Raw genomic sequence first — 12290 nt, forward strand, 5'->3', positions numbered from 1 at the left:
TTCATGGATTAGTACATAATGCTCTGAGACCAGGTTCAGTTCCAAATCCACAGAGTATAGCTGCTCATTTGGCCCTTATAGAGTGCCCCATCAGTTTAAATCAACTCGTTTTTTCATATTGGATTTACATATTGCACCATACTGATAGTACATTGTAAAAGGGGGTCCATTCTACTCAGGAGCACTTGAAGTTAAAAAATACACAGAGTTTACACCCAGAGGAGCATTTGTAAACATTTCTAAAAACATAATTCCACTTTGACATTATGGAGTATTGTGTGTAGATCAGTGACACAATATCTCAATTTTATCCATTTTAAATATTCAGGCTGTAACACAACAACATGTGGAAAAAGTCAAGGGGTGTGAATACTTTCTGAAGGCACTGTATGTCCAAAATGAAAAACATACTTTATTTAAGATGATTTGCCACACTTTAAGGGCCGCCAAATGAGCAGAGATGCTCCTCTGGGTGTAAAATCTGTGGATTTGGAAAGCTCCTGAGTAGAATGGACCCCCTTTTACTGTGACACAACGTACATAAAATTGTGTACTAAGTATGTCCAATATGGAAAAACAGATTGGATGTAAGCTGATGGGCCACTATAAGGGCCGCAAAAAGTGCTCCTGAGTAGAATGAACCCCCAACTCCCTTTACAGCGACACAACGCACAGAGAATTATCTACGGTGCTGTATGTATATCCAATATAAAAAACATATGGATTTAAACTGATAGGCTGCAGAATGGTCCACTTGACTTGTACACTCTGTGGGTTTGGAAACTAGAGGTGCTCTTTGAGCACTTCCTCTATTTTCCTTCCAAGATACTGTATCAATGCTGCATAGGTCTTTAAGGCAGTCAAATGCAGGTTTCGAAATGGACAGTCCTCCCATTAAACTATGTACTAAATTAATTTAACTTTCAACAAGTGTAGGAAGCCCAGCCGTGAGGCCGGGCATCAAAAAATTAGTTGATACTCATAATGTTCCTCTCCACGGAAATCTTTAGTAAAAGGCGAAAGATTTATGCGATCTGAAGAGAAACCAGAGTGTACTACCGATTGAGAGGGTTGATACCGACCAGATTCACAGCACTATCAATCTCGGTAACGGTTATGGCTAATAATATGGTCTGGTCAGCGACGCATAAATAAGGTTTTCCCGACCATGTTCCTGTTGCTTTATATGTAAGTGTTTTTGGTGGAATTATGGCAAATAATCAAATATCGTTTCTATAATGTGTATCTAGACACGCGAAGGGGACCCTGGGTAATATAGTATCCACTACTTCGGTCGTCACTAGTTACCACAGCCACAAAGTCATAAACCCCGTCCATTTCTACAATTTCTCTTCTAAAAATGATATGTTTAACCTAGCTCTAACCTTAGCCACACGGATACATGTATGCCTAACCCTAACCTTGAATGAACCCTAACCCTAACCTTGAATGAAGACCATACATGTTTACTTTGTGGCTGTGGTAACTAGTGGAATCAACTACTTCCTGATTGTTTCCATTCCATGCTTAATTCCGTCGTTAAACTACAGCATTGAAGACTGGAATGACACGTTACACAAATTAGAAATGTTCTTCTTTGGTATTTTGGTGGATCATGTAGATTTGGGATTCGGCGGTAGGGAGGGCTCCAGCCCTGCCTGTAGTAGCCAGTAGGAGACGCAGTTCACCACACTGAGCGCCTCACACAGTAGTCCACCAACTCATCGTTTCAGCCGGAAGCTGCTGGAACAGGATCCGCCACCTCTCTGTTTTGGACTGTTTTGTTCCGGAACCTATTTCGGCCGGATCCGTTACATCGCGTGGCATGACATTTTTTTTCTCTCACTTTTTGCGATGCAACAATTATAATAAAAGCGACCAAAGTTTATTCGAGTTGCCTCTTCGTTTATTCTCCTGCCCCCACAAAAAAAAAACGTTATTTGAAAAAACTAAAAACATTTTCAGCCCGGCCCTAATATTATAAGAGTTGATTTGGGTTGAGCCGGCCCAGGTTTGTAGTTTGTGCAACATTGTAACCTATGTTTGAGACCAAAGCCTGTCCGTGTCTGTGTGAGAAGCGAGCCAGTATCTCTCACATAACTAGAATGAGATTCACTTTCTATGATATCTCTCCCTCTCTGTTCTGATAGACATGAGCTTGCAACTCTCATCTCTCCAGTGTTGCACTTCATCATTCATTGCTTAGAATCATAGCCGCGCGAAGGGTTCTGCTCTGCTCTGGTCTGGAGCTGCTCCTGTTCTGTTGCTCTGGTCTGGAGCTGCTCCTGTTCTGATGCTCTGGTCTGGAGCTCCTCCTTTCTGATGCTCTGGTCTGGAGCTGCTCCTGTTCTGCTGCTCTGGTCTGAAGCTGCTCCTGTTCTGATGCTCTGGTCTGGAGCTGCTCCTGTTCTGCTGCTCTGGTCTGGAGCTGATCCTCTTCTGCTGCTCTGGTCTGGAGCTGCTTCTGTTCTGATGCTCTGGTCTGGAGCTGCTCCTGTTCTGGTCTGGAGCTGATCCTGTTCTGATGCTCTTGTCTGGAGCTGCTCCTGTTCTGGTCTGGAGCTGCTCCTGTTCTGATGCTCTGGTCTGGAGCTGCTCCTGTTCTGGTCTGGAGCTGCTCCTGTTCTGCTGCTCTGGTCTGGAGCTGATCCTGTTCTGCTGCTCTGGTCTGGAGCTGCTCCTGTTCTGGTCTGGAGCTGCTCCTGTTCTGCTGCTCTGGTCTGGAGCTGCTCCTGTTCTGCTGCTCTGGTCTGGAGCTGATCCTGTTCTGCTGCTCTGGTCTGGAGCTGCTCCTGTTCTGCTGCTCTGGTCTGGAGCTGCTCCTGTTCTGCTGCTCTGGTCTGGAGCTGCTCCTGTTCTGCTGCTCTGGTCTGGGCATGCCCCTGTTTTGATAGACGTACCACAGCGCCACTGATCCACATTTGAACAGAATGAAGAACCATATCGGCTCTGTAAAAGTGGCTATCATTGCTGAATTACTTGAAGAGAAAGAGACGAGGGCCAGGCTGAGTGGCAATACATCATGATAAGTGTGCATGTGTGTGTACATGCAGAACTGAGTGATGTGTGAGAGGGAGAGAAAGAAGGGAGAACGACTGTCCCCTCTCATTGAAGCCACGAAAGTTCAAGGCCGACCGCGGTGAATTGTAAGCATAAAACAGGATCCCCCAGGCGTTATACTGAATTGGAAATACTGCTGAACTGCATTTTCCTTTAAATCGGATTGGAGTGATTTTAGCAGCTCATTTTAGATTGTTGGTGTGGAGCTAGTGTATGTTGGCTGCCATACCCAATTGACACCTGATTCCTACATGGACTAACATTTGCAGGTCACACGCACGCACGCACACACGCACACACACACACGCACACACGCACGCACGCACGCACACACGCACACACACACACACACACACACACACACACACACACACACATACACACCTTGTTTGGTTTGCCTACCTGTTCCATGGCTCTGTTCTGTTGATATTATGTAATAGATTGTACATACAGTAGAACAAGAGAGGTCAATGAGTGTTGATTTGATAGTACTGCTGAAGATAGTTATTTTATTCCAGTGTCATTTCATTCACACTACCTACTTAACCGTTGAGGGAGTGAACTGCAGTGCTTCCATAGTATCTAACACCATACAGAGGATGTAAATATTATGTCGTTAGGAATGTATTTTTGTGGTGTCTTGACTGACGTGTTCTCTCGACCCGTGAACAGTGCATGTCTGAACCCAGTTTGATGAGTCTCCGTTTGTCAGTAGTGCATTCAACTTCCACATTCCAGTACACCTAGAACAGATGCGGTTCTTGAACGTCTCCAAGTCTCTAATTGCGTCCATAATGGTACCCTATTCTCTATATCTTGTAGCTATTGCTCCAGTCAAAAATAGTGCTCTAGACAGTATAGGGTTCCATTTCGGAAGCATCCTCGGTTTGATAGCATGGCACTTAACTTCTCACATACATCACCAGAACAGAAGCGGTTCCTTGAACATCACCAAGGTAAGCCTAGCTGATGAAAGTAGTGGACTCCCAAATGGTAGCCTATTCCCTTTATGGTGAACCCTATGAGCCCTGGCCAAAAGTATTGCACTATATAGGGAATCGAGTTGGGATGAAATCCAAAGTCTTTTCTGGTTGATGAAAGTAATGTGGTGTGTTTAAAGTAGAAGTAGAGCATGCTGGGACATTCCTCCTGACCTGACGGAAGCTGTGACCCTGCATGCTGGGACATTCCTCCTGACCTGACGGAAGCTGTGGCCCTGCATGCTCTTTATCTTCCACAGATGGAGGCTTGGCACAGTATCTTTCTCTCTGGTGGAAATAGCTCCAACTCTCTCTCTCACACACACACGCGCACACACGCACACACACACACACACACACACACACACACACACACACACACACACACACACACACACACACACACACACACACACACACACACACACACACACACACACACACACACCACACACACAAACATCTAAGTATGGCTAACCCCTGTTTAGACTCCCAGGCTCTAGCCTTCACCCTTCAGTTTCCTGTGGTTCTTTAATCTGGTGCTTAATGAATCCACATAGTTCTTAATAATCACCATAATGACATTGATCCTATGTAATCAGCCAGTCATAACTAATGAATGGCAGAGTGACTGGTTGGGTAGATAGAAAAGACTGGTCTGAACATTGTGTTGGTTGATCTCAGGGGCCATAGAGATAAGCCTCCAGTGTGAGATGTGAACCTGGCTGCTAATAATAATACTAGCATTTATACAGCGCCTTTTTAGATGCTCACAGCGCTAATCCAAACTTCATCTAAATAGATTGACAGGGTGGTAGGTTTGACTTGGAATGTGTTGCTTTGTGGCCCCTGTTTTAGGTGTATTTTATGTAAACAAACCAAATCTAAACAAGCTCCACTGTTTTATGTCGTACTTCCCCTTTGCCATCAAATGCGGGACCCAAAGTGTGTGACGTTGACCAACCAAGAGTCACTGAAGCTGGGCATCTGTTTAAAAGGCTGCAACATTACAGAACCTTCAGAACATTGTTGTCTGTCAGAAGAATTGGAAACAGGTCGATACTTTTAACAAGCATCAAATGCAGACAATGCAGGCAATTGTACACAAAAAAAGGATATACATTTTCAGTAACATCTGACCACAGGAAACAGAGCCAATTTATTCACATAATATCAACAAAAGTAACATTCTAGATGGCACTGAGGCTTTTGCAATGAGAACAGGTGTGTGTGTGTGCATCAGGGTTGTATGACAGGAAGAGGAAGACCAAGCACACCCCAATTCTCATCGAAGGGGCTGTAGTGGAGCAAGTTGAGACTCTTTGTTATTATCTAATAGTCACTTTATATTTATCTAGGCAAGTCAGTTAAGAACAAATTCTTATTTACAATGACAACCTAAGAACAGTGCATTAACTGCCTTGTTCAGGGGCAGAACGACAGATTTTTACCTTGTCAGCTCAGGGATTCGATCTAGGAACCTTTCGGTTATTGGCCCAACGCTCTAACCACTAGACTACCTGCTGCCATTTAATAACTCTACCTACATGTACATATTACCTCAATTACCTCCACACATTGACTCTGTACCGGTACCCCCTGTATATAGCCTCGCTATTGTTATTTTACTGCTGCTCTTTAATTACTTGTTAATTTTATATCTTACTTTTATTAGGTCTTTTTTTTAAACTGCATTGTTGGTTAAGGGCTCACAAGTAAGCATTTCACTGTAAGGTCTACCTGTTGTATGTGGCGCAGGTGACAAATCCAATATGATTTGATTTAACATCTCTGAATTGGCAGGCCATATGATTTAACATCTCTGAATTGGCAGGCCATATGATTTAACATCTCTGAATTGGCAGGCCATATGATTTAACATCTCTGAATTGGCAGGCCATATGATTTAACATCTCTGAATTGGCAGGCCATGTGATGTGTCTGTGTATGTCGTCTCGGTCAACTATATAGTCTTCATTGTCACTGTGTGACCGTGGCTGTGGGAGAGAGAGTCCATGTGAGGGTGGTGGGATGTCTCTAAACTGGAGGTATGTCTGCAGTGGAGGAGGAAGAGGAAGCTGCTGCACCACATCCTGTCTGCATTAAAACCACTGAACTCTGCCCTGACCCGCAGCCTGTAGAGGTGAGAGAAGGGCACACGCACGCACACACACACACACACACACACACACACACACACACACACACACATATATATATATATATATATAGAATTGCATGACATTTTTATAAGAACCGCAAATACAATGCTAGATTTATGCAGTGCTTTTACTATGATGGAGATCCACCCCTTCTCTTGTACACGACTGGTCTGCGAACCCACAGCCTTCTGGCCCACAGTCCTGTGCGCTTCAAAAATTCCTGCGTTCCATATAATGCTTACAGGACGAAGAACAGTTCCTAAAAGTGCATATCTAAGTCTCTGGTCTGTCCTATAATTGAGGGTAAGTGGTAGGCATGTTCTCTGCTATCCACTATATGTTTTAAATATTATTTGGGGTATAGGGGAGGGTCACTTGTTTTTTTTCAAGCGTTCAGGGATGTGTTAGTTCAAATACATTTTGCTGAAGAGAGGGACATCCATTTTCATTTCAGAGAGTTTCGATTTTCTCCAGGTAAACCTTATTCACAGGAGGTTGGTGGCACCTTAATTTGGGAGGAAGGGCTCGTGGTATTGGCTGGAGCGGAAAGGGTGGAATGGTATCAAGTACATCAAACACATGGGTTCCGTTCCATTCACTCCTTTCCAGCCATTATTATGAGCTGTCCTCCCCTCAGCAACCTTCTTGAGTCATTACGGTTCCACGTAGAACCATCAGGGAGTGTACGTTATTTATAATATGGGCCTAATGTACACTCCCTAATGGTCCTATGTGGAACCATAATGACTCAAAGGACCTATTGAGCTCTTCAATAGTTCTTTCCAGTTCACAAAAGGGTTCTTTCTTCTTTTAGTGATAATTAAAAAGTAAGGGTGACGGCTCATTCAAATATTTTGGGACGTGGTTTGCTCACAGCTCTTTTTATGCAACCGTATGGCCTTGCGTCAATTGAGAACAGTAGTTCTACTAAATGTAACCAGAAATGGTTCTCCTATGGGGACAGCCGAAGAAGCCTTTTGGAAACATTTTTTTCTAAAAGTGTGGCCAGATGTGGGGCAGTGTGTTTTCATTGGCTTTCCTCTGACCCAAACCCTCAATGGCACCCTATTGCCTAAATCAGGGCACTCCAACACTGTTCCTGGAGAGCTACCATCCTGTAGGTTTCCAACAATAATCTAGTGCACATGATTCTAATAATTAGCTGGTTGATAAACTGAACCTACAGGAGGGTAGCTGTCCAGGATACAGGGTTGGAGAGCCCTTACCTATATGGATTAAATCAAATTGTATTTGTCACACGTGCCGTGAAATGCTAACTTACAAGCCCTTAACCAACAATGCAGTTTTAAGAAAAATACCTAAAAAAAGTAAGAAATAAAAGTAACAAATAATTAAAGAGCAGCAGTAAAATAACAATAGCGAGGCTATATACAGGTGGCACCGGTACTGAGTCAATGTGGAGACTATATACAGGGGGTATACAGTGAGGGAAAAAAGTATTTGATCCCCTGCTGATTTTGTACGTTTGCCCACTGACAAAGAAATGATCAGTCTATAATTTTAATGGTAGGTTTATTTGAACAGTGAGAGACAGAATAACAACAACAAAAAACTGAAAAATGCATGTCAAAAATGTTATAAATTGATTTGCATTTTTATGAGGGGAATAAGTATTTGACCCCCTCTCAGTCAGAAAGATTTCTGGCTCCCAGGTGTCTTCTATACAGGTAACGAGCTGAGATTAGGAGCACACTTTTAAAGGGAGTGCTCCTAATCTCAGCTTGTTACCTGTATAAAAGACACCTGTCCACAGAAGCAATCAATTAATCAGATTCCAAACTCTCCACCATGGCCAAGACCAAAGAGCTCTCCAAGGATGTCAGGGACAAGATTGTAGACCTACACAAGGCTGGAATGGGCTACAAGACCATTGCCAAGCAGCTTGGTGAGAAGGTGACAACAGTTGGTGTGATTATTCGCAAATGGAAGAAACACAAAAGAACTGTCAATCTCCCTCGGCCTGGGGCTCCATGCAAGATCTCAACTCGTGGAGTTGCAATGATCATGAGAACGGTGAGGAATCAGCCCAGAACTACACGGGAGGATCTTGTCAATGATCTCAAGGCAGCTGGGACCATAGTCACCAAGAAAACAATTGGTAACACTACGCCGGGAAGGACTGAAATCCTGAAGCGCCCGCAAGGTCCCCCTGCTCAAGAAAGCACATAAACATGCCCGTCTGAAGTTTGCCAATGAACATCTGAATGATTCAGAGGACAACTGGGTGAAAGTGTTGTGGTCAGATGAGACCAAAATGGAGCTCTTTGGCATCAACTCAACTCGCCGTGTTTGGAGGAGGAGGAATGCTGCCAATGACCCCAAGAATACCATCCCCACCGTCAAACATGGAGGTGGAAACATTATGCTTTGGGGGTGTTTTTCTGCTAAGGGGACAGGACAACTTCACTGCATCAAAGGGACGATGGACTGGGCCATGTACCGTCAAATCTTGGGTGAGAACCTCCTTCCCTCAGCCAGGGCATTGAAAATGGGTCGTGGATGGGTATTCTAGCATGACAATGACCCAAAACACACGGCCAAGGCAACAAAGGAGTGGCTCAAGAAGAAGCACATTAAGGTCCTGGAGTGGCCTAGCCAGTCTCCAGACCTTAATCCCATAGAAAATCTGTGGAGGGAGCTGAAGGATCGAGTTGCCAAATGTCAGCCTTGAAACCTTAATGACTTGGAGAAGATCTGCAAAAAAGGAGTGGGACAAAATCCCTCCTGAGATGTGTGCAAACCTGGTGGCCAACTACAAGAAACCTCTGACCTCTGTGATAGCCAACAAGGGTTTTGCCACCAAGTACTAAGTCATGTTTTGCAGAGGGGTCAAATACTTATTTCCCTCATTAAAATGCAAATCAATTTATAACATTTTTGACATGAGTTTTTCTGGATTTTTTGTTGTTGTTGTTCTGTTTCTCACTGTTCAAATAAACCTACCATTAAAATTATAGACTGATCATTTCTTTGTCAGTGGGCAAACGTACAAAATCAGCAGGGGATCAAATACTTTTTCCCCTCACTGTAAGTACAGAGTCAATGTGTGGGGGCACCGGTTAGTCAAGGTAATTGAGGTAATATGTACATGTAGGTAGAGTTATTAAAGTGACTATGCATAGATAATGCAAATACACAATATAGTGCAGAGCCCTATTTTTGACCAGAGCCCTATGAGGCAGCAATCATCTGTCAAGCATTCATTTCTCTTTAGAATGGAGAGTTTTGAAATCACTGAGCCTTGTCATCACGACAAGGAGCTGGTTACTTAATGTGTGTGTGTGTCTAAGGTAAGTGAGAGAAGTTAGGATTTCCATCAAACAGTAGACGGCTCTTGACGTTGTTGTGACAATAACTCTGTCAACTTAATCTTCACGTCAGCAGAAAGGCATGGTTTAAGTAGTTTGATATGTTAGCATCCTTTTAAGACCTCTACTATAATTACTATACATGTAGCAGCATGAGGGGTATTGTTTTCTGACATCTTGACTATTCTGGCTTCTTTCCAAGTCGACAAATGTAAATGTCAGTCCTGTTTAAATCCTTCTCACATCACAGTTTTATTATCATCACGGTACCCAATCAGATCTTTTGTGCCCTCAGGTTCAACTTGGATTACTTAAACATGTACATCATTCAGAACAACTGGCCTACAACACATGATTCTCAACAAAACGTTGGGAGAACAAACTGTTTCATTTGTCCAGACAAACTGTTGAATCTACTTACAACTACTTTACACCTCTATCAATTCAACTCAATTCAAAGGGCTTTATTGGCATGGGAAACATGTTTACATTGCCAAAGCAAGTGGAATAGATAATAAACAAAGTGAAATAAACAATCTCTCTCTCTCTCTCTCTCTCTCTCTCTCTCTCTCTCTCTCTCTCTCTCTCTCTCTCTCTCTCTCTCTCTCTCTCTCTCTCTCTCTCTCTCTCTCTCTCTCTCTCTCTCTCTCTCTCTCTCTCTCTCTCTCTCTCTCTCCTCCCTCCCTCCCTCCCTCCCTCTCTCCACTTGTTTCAAGGACCCGGTCTTTCCGCAGGCAGCAGTGTTCAGTGTTAGGGGAGAGTTGGAGGTGGATGACTCTCACACACTGACTGGCTGCAGGGATCTGAGGAAGACTAACTGGGATATAACCAGGATAAACTAAAGCTAACGGTGGGCTAGACGTGGGCTAGACCAGGCTAAACCAGGCTAAAACCAAGTCAAAGAAACCAGCAGGATCTTTTCCATATAGCCTGAGGGTTGTGGATCTATAACCACAGAAGAGGTGAGTGTTGTCATGTTATCTAGAGTGCTCATTTTGTTGCATTGAATCTGAACGTCAGGAATAAGGTGCAGATATATATTACACTGTATTTATTCATAGTGAATGAACACATTCAGCTCAGATCCAGTTTCCATTGTTTTTGCCAATTAAATATGTTAACAAAGCCTGTCAAGACACACCCACACACAGCTTCTGTGGAGCCTTGACCAACCTTTCCTAGATTTCGTACTCATTTGAATAATACCTAGCATGCATTGCAAGTGTTTGTTTTCACATGTGTGCTCTTATCTGGAGTGATTTACAGTCGGTGCATTCAACGAAGGTAATTAAACAACAACATATCACAGTCATATCAACAACAACCAAGATAATCTGTAACCGTTACTCAGAATGTTACTGTAGTTAGTCACGTGTTGGTTTATTATGGATGTTGTAATGCTTTGAAAATCGTTGCTGCCAGTTTTAAAGTGTTTGAAAAAGCTAACAGAAGTGGATTTCTCCGATTAAGAGGTCAGAAAAGTATTATTGTAATATAGTTCCTGGAATTTTGCAACCCTGCTCCCGTGACAATGTAGTAAGAGATGGAAATACTTGGTTTTGTCCCAAATAGCACCCAATTCCCTCAGTAGTGAACTACATTCGACCAGGGCCCGTAGGGAATAGGGTGTGATTTGGGAGGAATCCCTTGTCTCTCTGTTAGACAGAGAACAATGGAGATGGTATGAAGACATTATGACATTACTGTGATACAATCAGAGAACAGAAGCAGAGTGTTTGAGAGGGATAGGCATTGGAGTGTCCTGAGGAGGCAAAGCAGTGAAATGTGAAATGTGGGACAGGAATTCTTTGGGCATGCCATCACAAAGACTTCAGGCTGCTGCTAAACCTGCTGCTACTGCTCAACTTATGTCTTGCCATGGGAGAGAGAGAATGAGAGGGAGAGAGAGGGAGGAAGGGAGGGGGAGAGAGGGGGAGAGAGAGAGAGAGGGAGGGAGAGAAGGAGAGAGGGAGGGAGAGAGAGCCCAGGGAGAGAGAGAGAGACCTTTAAATTGAAAATTGAATTGAAAGAGAGCGAGGGAGAGAGGGAAGGATGGGGGAGCCCAGAGAAAGAGAGAGCAGGAGAGGGAGAGAGTGTCAGAGAAAGGGAGAGAGGGAGGGTCAGAGGAGAGAGAGAGAAAGCCCAGAGAGAGGGAGAGCAGGAGAGAGAGAGAGTGTCAGAGAAAGGGAGAGAGGGAGGGTCAGAGGAGAGAGAGAGAGCCCAGAGAGAGGGAGAGCAGGAGAGAGAGCCCAGAGAGAGGGAGAGCAGGAGAGAGAGCCCAGAGAGACGGAGAGCAGGAGAGAGAGAGAGTGTCAGAGAAAGGGAGAGACAGAGAGAGGGAGAGCAGGAGAGAGAGAGAGCCCAGAGAGAGGGAGAGCAGGAAAGAGAGAGAGTGTCAGAGAATATGAAAAACAATGTCTAAATGTAATACTTCGACCTTACATAACAATGTTCTTCTACAGTAGTTCTCAAACCATACTTTTTCTGCCGTCAAAAAGGCACTGCACTTGTTCAGTTCTTGTCTGCATATTGTACCAGGTGAGTACACGTCTGTTTTTAGCCTTCACTATGTCATTAACAGGTCTACGTCCCAAATAGTACTCTATTACCTATTTAGTGCACTACTTTTGGCCAGGACCCATAGAGCTCTGATCTAAACTAGTGCACTATATGTGGAATAGGGCTCTGATCTAAACTAGTGCACTATATGTGGAATAGGGCTCTAATCTAAACTAGTGCACTATATGGGGAATAGGGCT

The 12290-nt window shown here is 43.8% G+C and overlaps 1 protein-coding gene and 1 non-coding gene across 2 annotated transcripts in view; one reads left to right on the forward strand and one right to left on the reverse strand.

The window, feature by feature from the left end:
- Nucleotides 1-938: 938 nt before the first annotated feature.
- On the reverse strand, nt 939-1054 carry LOC123731504 (U5 spliceosomal RNA). The gene has a single exon (XR_006762657.1). It is a non-coding gene; the product is annotated as a U5 spliceosomal RNA (small nuclear RNA).
- A 9220-nt stretch (nt 1055-10274) lies between these two features.
- Nucleotides 10275-12290, forward strand: part of LOC106589867 (complement C1q tumor necrosis factor-related protein 1) — a 14943-nt gene continuing 12927 nt past the window's right edge. Inside the window, exon 1 of the mRNA XM_045710250.2 lies at nt 10275-10493. The gene's annotated coding sequence lies outside the window, so the exon portion shown is untranslated. The remainder of the gene's footprint in view (nt 10494-12290) is intronic.

Source organism: Salmo salar, chromosome 28, assembly GCF_965601325.2.
Source record: "Salmo salar chromosome 28, fSalSal1, whole genome shotgun sequence".
Classification (NCBI taxonomy): Eukaryota; Metazoa; Chordata; class Actinopteri; order Salmoniformes; family Salmonidae; genus Salmo; species Salmo salar.